Source organism: Oncorhynchus clarkii, chromosome 4 (genome assembly GCF_045791955.1).
Source record: "Oncorhynchus clarkii lewisi isolate Uvic-CL-2024 chromosome 4, UVic_Ocla_1.0, whole genome shotgun sequence".
Classification (NCBI taxonomy): domain Eukaryota; kingdom Metazoa; phylum Chordata; class Actinopteri; order Salmoniformes; family Salmonidae; genus Oncorhynchus; species Oncorhynchus clarkii.
The window spans coordinates 74,199,614-74,211,037 of NC_092150.1; positions in this window are offsets into that span (position 1 = coordinate 74,199,614).

Sequence of the window (11,424 nt, forward strand, 5' to 3'; positions counted from 1 at the left end):
GAAAAACCTTTACATTTTAACGCAGATCTTCCGAGATACTTTGGCGATACGGATCCAGCCCTAAATATTCTCAGCTCTAATTGGTCTATTGTACACACTAGTCTGTTGGAAACAATGGTTCTTATTTTTGACCTGAGCTGTAGTGACTAATGTGCAACATAGGCCAATGATCGTTTGTTGTTGTTGTAATGTAAAGGATGAGAAGTCTAGTAGGCGTCTCAAACACCCACAGAAACACACACCTTCACTTCCCTCCTAATCACACCAGTGGGGGTTCTGGGGTGGGGGGGGGGATGGGGGGGGGGCAGTGCCCCTGTGACAACAATTTTGGACCCCCTTGTGGCCAAATGTGGAGTATGAAATAATTTTTACATAACAAATTTTTCTTATCGTTCTTTTTTTACATCCTTTATTAGACAGTGGCAACGATGATGATTATGAACATGGTATTTTGCCTGCAATGCAGTGAAGAAAACGATGACAACAGTAACGTCTAATGTAACTGGCCCCTCTAACAGTACAACTGGCCCCAGCTTGGCCCCCCCAGTTGAAATGGTCTAGAACCGCCACTGAATCAAACTCCAATCGAAAGAGACAGGAGTAAACAGGCCTTCTCACCCCCCCTCTAATGTGATCAGGTGAAGAGATGGAGTGGGGGGTGAAAAGGAGGAGAGGGGAGGAGTTAAGGTAGTGGTTGTCATAACCCCACTAGTCTCCATACAATAACAGCTATTCATTGATAAGGTACAAACATATATTTGTATTTGTATTTTTTATGGATCCCCATTGGTTCCTGCCAAGGCAGCAGATACTCTTCCTGGGGTTTATTATAGATCCCCGTTGGTTCCTGCCAAGGCAGCAGCTACTCTTCCTGGGGTTTATTATGGATCCCCGTTGGTTCCTGCCAAGGCAGCAGCTACTCTTCCTGGGGTTTATTATGGATCCCCGTTGGTTCCTGCCAAGGCAGCAGCTACTCGTCCTGGGGTTTATTATGGATCCCCGTTGGTTCCTGCCAAGGCAGCAGCTACTCTTCCTGGGGTTTATTATGGATCCCCATTGGTTCCTGCCAAGGCAGCAGCTACTCTTCCTGGGGTTTATTATGGATCCCCGTTGGTTCCTGCCAAGGCAGCAGCTACTCTTCCTGGGGTTTATTATGGATCCCCGTTGGTTCCTGCCAAGGCAGCAGCTACTCTTCCTGGGGTTTATTATGGATCCCCATTGGTTCCTGCCAAGGCAGCAGCTACTCTTCCTGGGGTTTATTATGGATCCCCATTGGTTCCTGCCAAGGCAGCAGCTACTCTTCCTGGGGTTTATTATGGATCCCCATTGGTTCCTGCCAAGGCAGCAGCTACTCTTCCTGGGGTTTATTATGGATCCCCATTAGTTCCTGCCAAGGCAGCAGCTACTCTTCCTGGGGTTTATTATGGATCCCCATTAGTTCCTGCCAAGGCAGCAGCTACTCTTCCTGGGGTTTATTATGGATCCCCATTGGTTCCTGCCAAGGCAGCAGCTACTCTTCCTGGGGTTTATTATGGATCCCCATTGGTCCCTGCCAAGGCAGCAGCTACTCTTCCTGGGGTTTATTATGGATCCCCATTGGTTTCTGCCAAGGCAGCAGCTACTCTTCCTGGGGTTTATTATGGATCCCCATTGGTTCCTGCCAAGGCAGCAGCTACTCTTCCTGGGGTTTATTATGGATCCCCGTTGGTTCCTGCCAAGGCAGCAGCTACTCTTCCTGGGGTTTATTATGGATCCCCGTTGGTTCCTGCCAAGGCAGCAGCTACTCTTCCTGGGGTTTATTATGGATCCCCGTTGGTTCCTGCCAAGGCAGCAGCTACTCTTCCTGGGGTTTATTATGGATCCCCGTTGGTTCCTGCCAAGGCAGCAGCTACTCTTCCTGGGGTTTATTATGGATCCCCGTTGGTTCCTGCCAAGGCAGCAGCTACTCTTCCTGGGGTTTATTATGGATCCCCGTTGGTTCCTGCCAAGGCAGCAGCTACTCTTCCTGGGGTTTATTATGGATCCCCGTTGGTTCCTGCCAAGGCAGCAGCTACTCTTCCTGGGGTTTATTATGGATCCCCGTTGGTTCCTGCCAAGGCAGCAGCTACTCTTCCTGGGGTTTATTATGGATCCCCATTGGTTCCTGCTAAGGCATCAGCTACTCTTCCTGGGGTTTATTATGGATCCCCATTGGTTCCTGCCAAGGCAGCAGCTACTCTTCCTGGGGTTTATTATGGATCCCCATTAGTTCCTGCCAAGGCAGCAGCTACTCTTCCTGGGGTTTATTATGGATCCCCATTAGTTCCTGCCAAGGCAGCAGCTACTCTTCCTGGGGTTTATTATGGATCCCCATTGGTTCCTGCCAAGGCAGCAGCTACTCTTCCTGGGGTTTATTGTGGATCCCCATTGGTTCCTGCCAAGGCAGCAGCTACTCTTCCTGGGGTTTATTATGGATCCCCATTGGTTCCTGCCAAGGCAGCAGCTACTCTTCCTGGGGTTTATTATGGATCCCCATTGGTTCCTGCCAAGGCAGCAGCTACTCTTCCTGGGGTTTATTATGGATCCCCATTGGTTCCTGCCAAGGCAGCAGCCACTCTTCCTGGGGTTTATTATGGATCCCCATTGGTTCCTGCCAAGGCAGCAGCTACTCTTCCTGGGGGTTATTATGGATCCCCATTAGATGCTGCCAAGGCAGCAGCTACTCTTCCTGGGGTTTATTATGGATCCCCATTGGTTCCTGCCAAGGCAGCAGCTACTCTTCCTGGGTTCCAGCAAAATTAAGGCAGTTTATATCATTTTAAAAACATTACAATACATTCACAGATTTCACAACACACTGTGTGCCCTCAGGCCCCTTCTCCACTACTACCACATATCTACAGTACAAAGTGTGTGTGTGTGTGTGTGTGTGTGTCTGCCTGCCTGCCTGCCTGCCTGCCTGCCTGCCTGCCTGCCTATGTTTGTGTTGCTTCACAGTCCCCACTGTTCCATAAGGTGTGTTTTTATCTGTTTTTTAAAACAAATTTTACTGCTGGCATGAGTTACCTGATGTGGAATAGAGGTCCATGTAGTCATGACTATATGTAGTACTGTCCACCTCCTATTGTCTGTTCTGGACTTGGGGACTGTGAAGAGACCTCTGGTGTCTTGTGGGGTATGCATGGGTGTGCCAGTAGTTCAAACACCTCTCAACACCTCTCATAAATACAAGTAGTGATGAAGTCAATCTCTCCTCCACTTTGAGCCAGGAGAGATTGAAATGCATATTATTAATATTAGCTCTCTGTGTACATCCAAGGGTCAGCCGTGCTGCCCTGTTCTGAGACAATAGCATTTTTCCTAAGTCCCTTTTGTGGCACCTGACACACAACTGAACAGTAGTCCAGGAGTGACAAAACTAGGGCCTGTAGGACCTGCCTTGTTTATAGTGCTGTTAAATCAAATCAAACTTTATTTGTCACATACGCCGAATACAACAAGTGTAGACTTTACTGTGAAATGCTTACTTACAAGCCCTTAACCAACAGTGCAGTTCAAGAAGAGGCTATATACAGCGGGTACTGGTACCAAGTCAGTGTGCGGGGGTACAGGTTGGTTGAGGTAATTTGTACATGTGGGGGTGAAGTGACTATGCATAGATAATAAACAGCCAGTAGCAGCAGTGTACAAAAGGGACAATCTAAATTGTCCGGTGGCGATTTTAGGAATTGTTCGGCAGTCTAATGGTTTGGGGGTAGAAGCTGTTGAGGAGCCTTTTGGTCCTAGACTTGGCGCTCCGGTACCGCTTGCCGTGCGGTAGCAGAGAAAACACTCTAATTTGGGGGACTGGAGTCTCTGAATATTTTATGGGCTTTCCTCTGACACCGCCTATTATATAGGTTCTGGATGGCAGGAAACTTGGCCCCAGTGATGTACTGGGCCGTTCGCACTACCCTCTGTGGCGCCTTACTGTCAGATACCGAGCAGTTGACATACCAGGCGGTGATGCAACCGATCAGGATGCTCTCGATGGTGCAGCTGTAGAAACTTTTGAGGATCTTGGGACCCATGACAAAGCTTTTCAGTCTCCTGAGGGGGAAAAGCTTTTGTCGTGGCCTCTTCACGACTGTCTTGGTGTGTTTGGACCATGATAGTTCGTTGGTGATGTGTCCTCTTCACGACTGTCTTGGTGTGTTTGGACCATGATAGTTCGTTGGTGATGTGCCCTCTTCACGACTGTCTTGGTATGTTTGGACCATGATAGTTTGTTGGTGATGTGCCCTCTTCACGACTGTCTTGGTATGTTTGAACCATGATAGTTCGTTGGTGATGTGTCCTCTTCACGACTGTCTTGGTGTGTTTGGACCATGATAGTTCGTTGGTGATGTGCCCTCTTCATGACTGTCTTGGTATGTTTGGATCATGATAGTTTGTTGGTGATGTGTCCTCTTCACGACTGTCTTGGTGTGTTTGAACCATGATAGTTCGTTGGTGATGTGCCCCAATTCACGACTGTCTTGGTATGTTTGGACCATGATAGTTAGTTGGTGATGTGCCGTCTTCACGACTGTCTTGGTATGTTTGGACCATGATAGTTCGTTGGTGATGTGTCCTCTTCACGACTGTCTTGGTGTGTTTGGACCATGATAGTTAGTTGGTGATGTGGACACCAAGGGACTTGAAACTCTCGACCCGCTCCACTACATCCCCGTCGATGTTAATGGGTAGAGCAGCGTTTTATTATGGACACACTTCTCCCCATCTTAGCTACTGTTGTATCAATATGTTTTGACCATGACAGTTTTACAATCCAGGGTTACTTCAAGCAGTTTAGTCACCTCAACTTGCTCAATTTCCACATTCGTTTTACAAGATTTAGTTGAGGTTTAGGGTTTAGTGAATTATTTGTCCCAAATACAATGCTTTTAGTTTTAGAAATATTTAGGACTAACCTATTCCTTGCCACCCACTCTGAAACTAACTGCAACTCTTTAAGCTGTAGTAGCTGACATGTATAGTGTTGAGTTATCTACACACACTGGCTTTACTGAAAGCCTGAAGGCATGCCTGAAGGCAAGCCTAAAGGCATGTCATTAGTAAAGATTGAAAAAAGGTATGGGCCTAGAAAGCTACCCTGGGGAATTCCTGATTCTACCTGGATTATGTTGGAAAGGCTTCTATTAAAGAACACCCTCTGTGTTCTGTTAGACAGGTAACTCTTTATCCACAATATAGCCGGGGGGTGTAAAGCCGTAACACACATGTTTTTCCAGCAAACTATGTTTAATAATGACAAAAGCCGCACTGAAGTCTAACAAAACAGCCCCCACACTCTTTTTATCATAATTTCTCTCAGCCAATCATCAGTCATTTGTGTAAGTGCTGTGCTTATTGAATGTCCTTCAATATAAGCATGCTGAAAGTTTGTTGTCAATTTCTTTACTGTAAAATAGCATTGTATCTGGTCAAACACCATTTCTGCCAAAAGTCTTGGTCGGCTATTTGAGCCAGTAAACGGGGCTTTATTATTCTTCCCTCCAGACCTCGGGGCACGCACTTTCTAGTAGGCTTAAATTTAAAAATATGGCCAATAGGAGTGTCAATATCATCAGCTATTTTCCTCAGTAATTTCCATCCAAGTTGTCAGACCATAGTGGCTTGTCATTGGTGATAGACAACAATCATTTTTTCACCTTTTCCACACTCACTTTATGCTTGTCTTTCATAATTTGTCCAGATATACTTGGATGTGTAGTGTTAATGTTTGTTACTGGCATGTCATGCCTAAGTTTGCTAATCTTGCCAATTAAAAAATCATTAAAGTAGTTGGCAATATCAGTTGGTTTTGTGATGAATGAGACATCTGATTCAATGACTGGTGGAGCTGAGTTAGCTTTTTTCCCCCAAATGTCATTTAAGGTGCTCAAAAGCACGGTGTCATATCATACCACACCACATCATATCACACCACATCATATCACACCAGGGTTACTGGTTATCATATATGATATGGTGTGGTGTGATGTGGTATGTTATAATGTGGTGTGATATGATGTGGTGTGATATGATATGGTGTGGTGTGATGTGGTGTGATATGGTGTGGTGTGATATGGTGTGCTGTGGTGTGATATGATATGGTGTGCTGTGGTGTGATATGATGTGGTGTGATATGGTGTGATATGATGTGGTGTGATATGATGTGGTGTGGTATGATATGGTGTGGTGTGATATGATGTGGAATGGTGTGATGTGGTGTGGTATGATGTGTTGTGGTGTGATATGATGTGGTATGGTGTGGTGTGGTATGATGTGGTGTGTTATGATGTGGTGTGGTATGATGTGGTGTGGTGTGGTATGATGTGGTGTGATATGGTGTGGTATGGTATGATGTGATGTGGTATGATATGGTGTGGTGTGGTATGATGTGGTATGGAGTGGTGTGGTATGGTGTGGTGTGGTATGATGTGGTGTGGTGTGATGTGGTATGATGTGGTGTGGTATGATATGACACCGCACCACACATGGGGCTGGGGAGGGGTGCACAAACAGTACCATGTCAGATTCTGGAAGGAGCCAGAACACGCTAACAAGCTCTGAGTAAACACACACACACACACCTTCTTTACTGCCTCTTCATTAGTCGTTCCATCTCCCCTCTGGGATTCACATTCCTTGCTCAGCCATTGCAGATGGGGGTGGGGCAGGGAAGACCAAGGGAAAACCTGAGGCTCTAACATGATGAAACTCTGCAATCATATAATATTGACTGGCCTATCATGCTGTGTCTTGCTGAGAGCAGTTCTAAATATATTTGTACACATGTAATCACACACACTCATAAACACGCATCACACCACTCAGGGGGATGGGGAGGGGGTCACAAACAGTACCCTGTCAGATTCTGGAAGGAGCCAGAACACACTAACAAGCTCTGAGTAAACACACACGCACATACGCGCACAGTTTGTTTGTACAGACAGATGCGGGGGAAGGAGGTAACAGGGCTGTTCAACACAGGAGATGTGGACACTGGATATAACCTAGCCTGCTTGCCTGTCTGAGACAATTACTGAGACCCTGGTGTGTGTGTGTGTGTGTGTGTGTGTGTGTGTGTGTGTGTGTGTGTGTGTGTGTGTGTGTGTGTGTGTGTGTGTGTGTGTGTGTGTGTGTGTGTGTGTGTGTGTGTGTGTGTGTGTGTGTGTGTGTGTATTGAGCACATTGATCCCAAGAGAGAGGAGGTGGACCGATCATAACACAATCAGTAGACCAATCGCTTGGTATCGACAGAGAAGTCACACAATCTTCCAGCATGTCACCTCGACCATTTCACCGAGGGATGGACATCCTATGCAGCAGAAGGAACCAACAACTATACTGTCCTGAAGCACCCCAGAGACAAACAATCACTCAATCAGATCAACTAGCTCTTTATGGAAGGCAGCAGATCTTGACGAAACAGAAAGCAATACAGCATATCAGGGGAATAGCAGCCTGGAATGCAAACTGAATAGCACTCTGTTTTACTGATGTTTCAGTGGAATCCAGGCAATAAACATATACACACCTAAGTAAATCAGAGAAACCAACTACAGATGTTGGACCTTCATTTGAGCCCGTTTTCTATATAAGGAAAATAATCCTGCAGCAACAGGAAATGTGAATTATTATGTGCATTATATTTAATGGACATTTTTGTAGGGGTTGATACATTTTTCGTAAGGGAAAATCAAGTCTGACATTTCAAAGTAAAAATTACAAACTTCAGAAGCCTTTTAAAGCCTCAAATACAAGTTTAAAATGTCCTGTATTGCAGGAAGGTTCTCCTGCAACAGGGTAATCAAATGTAGATCCTGCATCTGTACAGTACTATATCTGTGATGTGTAATAGCTCCATCATCAGTAACATTAGCATTACATTCTCCCATAATGCTAATTCAAGTTGAGTATTAATACTGTGTCTCTGAGCAAACATAGAGATTGCACTGAGTGCTACTGTGCCCGGGATTACATAACACCCTCTCTCTCCAGCCCTACCTCCTTCCACCTTCATTAGGTAATGACTTTCATACAAGAGTCTGAGCACAGCAGTCACTGACTGGTTTAATGTGGGTAACGTTAATTTAGAGTTGGAAATGTAGATTACACTAACTAAGCGAGAGAGAGAGGCACAGAGAGAGCAAAATTGTATACAGTGGTTTGACATTAGAGAACTAGCAGATTGTGCAGTCCATTCAGCACTACTACAGCGCAATGCATCTTCAGCACCACGGACAGCACCCAACCTACTTACACTGAACATGATTTTAGTACTGAGCAATTAACTTAGTCTGTATGTGTCCGCATGGCCATAATAATGCAAGTCCGTGCAGTGAGACAACTGAATAAAACCTCAACAGCGGTGGATTGAAGAGGGGACTAGTGAAATGTAGGAGTGGGTCTTAGAGTACCTCCTGCCTTCAAGAGAAGAGGACATTGGTTGTCACTGCTGCTCTCACTCACAATCTGAGACTTCATCCACCTTTGTGCTGTAGCCTTCACAAGTGTCCCCTGTCGAGTCTGTGGTGTGGTTGTTATTTAGTTAGGCCCGCCTACGCATGAGCGAGTAATAAAGCGATGACTCTGCGATGTTATAAAGCGCAAACAAACAGGCGGCAAGGCAGAGCACTTTGGATGAGGACACCCTTAAGTGACTTGACTCGGTTAAAAAAAGATGGAACATCTGTCCAGGTACAGATTTCACTACAATGAACAAACATCTCAAACTACACGGTCCATTACCTGCGTGCGGCAACCTTTCCTCCAGTTCTCATTGCACCACACAGAGCACAAACGTCAAAGGTGCGATCTTATATCGATCGACTTTCGATAAGTCTGTGGCCCTCAGGACTGATGTGACGTTAAGCCTAGGCCTACTGCCGAATAACCACATCAAACCGGGTAATAGCCTACAATTCAAAAAACCGAGAGGAAAACTTGTGAATCAGTCACGTCAACAGTAATTAGAGGAACACAGTTGGGAAGCGCGTGTTAAAGCCATTCACGAGTAGGAGAGATTTATGATTGTTCAAGCAGAGTCCTGGGACGCTCGTCCTCCATCCCTCGCGGCCGTTGGACGTCATCACCGCGAGGGATGGATGTCTGTTTAAACAGGCTTGCAGATAAACTATTGTGCGGGAGCGTTCCGAGGCTGCGCAGACTCCTGTTCGGTTTAATCAGTGGTTATCAGGAGTCATCCCGAAGGAGTGATGCACCACCAGACTGCCTCATAAGTAGGGTATCAATGGGGCCACACACACAGAGAGAGATTGGGCAATCACTTTCACTGGAATATTAAAAAGTTTGTCATGCTAGATAACCAAAATGAATATCTGGTGAACATTAGCATATCAGTCTAGTTCAGTGAGGCTATCTTATGCATGTGTGGTAGACCTTTCTCATTGCATGTGGTCATATAGGCTAATATCGTTAATAACATTATCGTATCAAACCAAAGTGGATGTGTCCGTACAGAGTTACATTACCGACACCGTGGGTCTGCCCAATACAGAGGGTTTGTTCAGCGCAGCTGTGACTGTGATGTTGGAACGCCTTGTCCTTTTGGCTAATGCTAGATGTAATTAAGTATACCATTACCAACGTACAGTAACTAACAGCCGTGCTTGACTCATTTCCCAATATTTGTTTCCAGTCACTGACTGTCCCAGAGGAGACTGCGTGAATCAGGCCTTCATTGTCAAATTGCTGCAAAGAAACCACTACTAAGGGACCCCAATAAAAAGAAGAGACTTACTTGGGCCAAGAAACACAAGCAATGTTATTTAGAATTCAAGGCACACTTAACCAGCATGGTTTCCACAGTATTCTGCAGTGATACGCCATCCCATCTGGTTTGCGCTTAGTGGGACTATCATTTGTTTTGCAACAGGACAATGACCAAAACACACCTCCAGGCTGTGTAAGGGCTATTTGAACAAGAAGGAAAGTGATGGAGTGCTGCATCAGATGACCTGGCCTCCACAATCATTGGACTTCAACCCAATTCAGATGTTTTGGGCTGTTTGACAGCAGAGTGAAGGAAAAGCAGGCAACAAGTGCTCAGCATATGTGGGAACTCCTTCAAGACTGTTGGAAAAGCATTCCTCGTAAAGCTGGTTGAGAGAATGCCAAGAGTGTGCAAAGCTGTCAAGGAAAAGGATGGCTACTTTGAAGAATCTCAAATATAAAATATGTTTAGATTTGTTTAACACTTTTTTTGGATGATGATTACACATGTGTTATTTCATAGTTTTGATGTCTTCACTGTTATTCTACAATGTAGAACATTGTAAAAATAAAGAAAAACCCTTGAATGAGTAGGTGTGTCCAAACTTTTGACTGGTACTGTACAGGCTTCTTTGTAAATGATGTCTGAGTGTTGGAGTGTGCCCCTGGCTATCTGTGAAGGAACTTATTATTTTTTTAATTAATGGTATCGTTTGGTTAATATAAGGAATTGGAAATGATTCATACTTTTACTTTTGATACTTAAGTATATGTTAGCAATTACTTTTCGTACTTAAATTTATTTTTAAAACCAAATACTTTTGACTTTTACTCAAGTAATATTTTACAAGGTGAGTTTTATATTTTCTATTTAAGTATCTTTACTTTTACTCAAGTATAACAATTGGTTATTTTTTCCACCACAGGGATTACATCAATTGGAACCGTCTAGTGGGCAAATGCACGTAATGTAGGTCTACTCTATCAATGCACAATTGTGTGTGTCTCTCTCTCTTTCGCATATGCACACACTTTGAGAAAACACGTTTTGAATATGTCTGGGTGCAAATTGAAGCCATTCTTCGGCACTGACTGAGTCAATGTGCCATTAGCCTAACTAAACAGCCACCCAGGGGGGGAGATGGTCATGGAGGGAGGAGAAAGGAAAACACCGAGTGAAAAGACAGATGCTGCACGAGGTCACTTTTAGAGAAACACGTGGCAACCAAACACGTGTGGCGCTCACTGATTCAGTTCTTATTTTCTCATTTTATTCATATACTCATCTCTTATAAAATGTACAATATAGACACCTTTACAAAATAGAAAATTACCCACATTACTGACAAATACAAAGTACAACTCCAACATATATATATATATAGGCCTATGCAATACTGCTTTGGCATTTCAAATACATAATAAAGTGCTAGTTTTTTTTCATATTTTTTTAATATAAATACATTCACGATGACGTTTTTCTTTTAATCACAAAAGTTTTTGTTCACAGCATTTCAGACGGACTGTGTCCTGGTCTTCAGTTGCAATAAAGTGCAGATGCTTATGTTAGATATACATTTGAGCGCCGAATCCACTTGTTTAAAGCATTTACAGTCAACTGAAAACGAATTGTCGGTGGCCAACACACAAACACACTGTCATCAGAGTTCACTCAGCACCCCT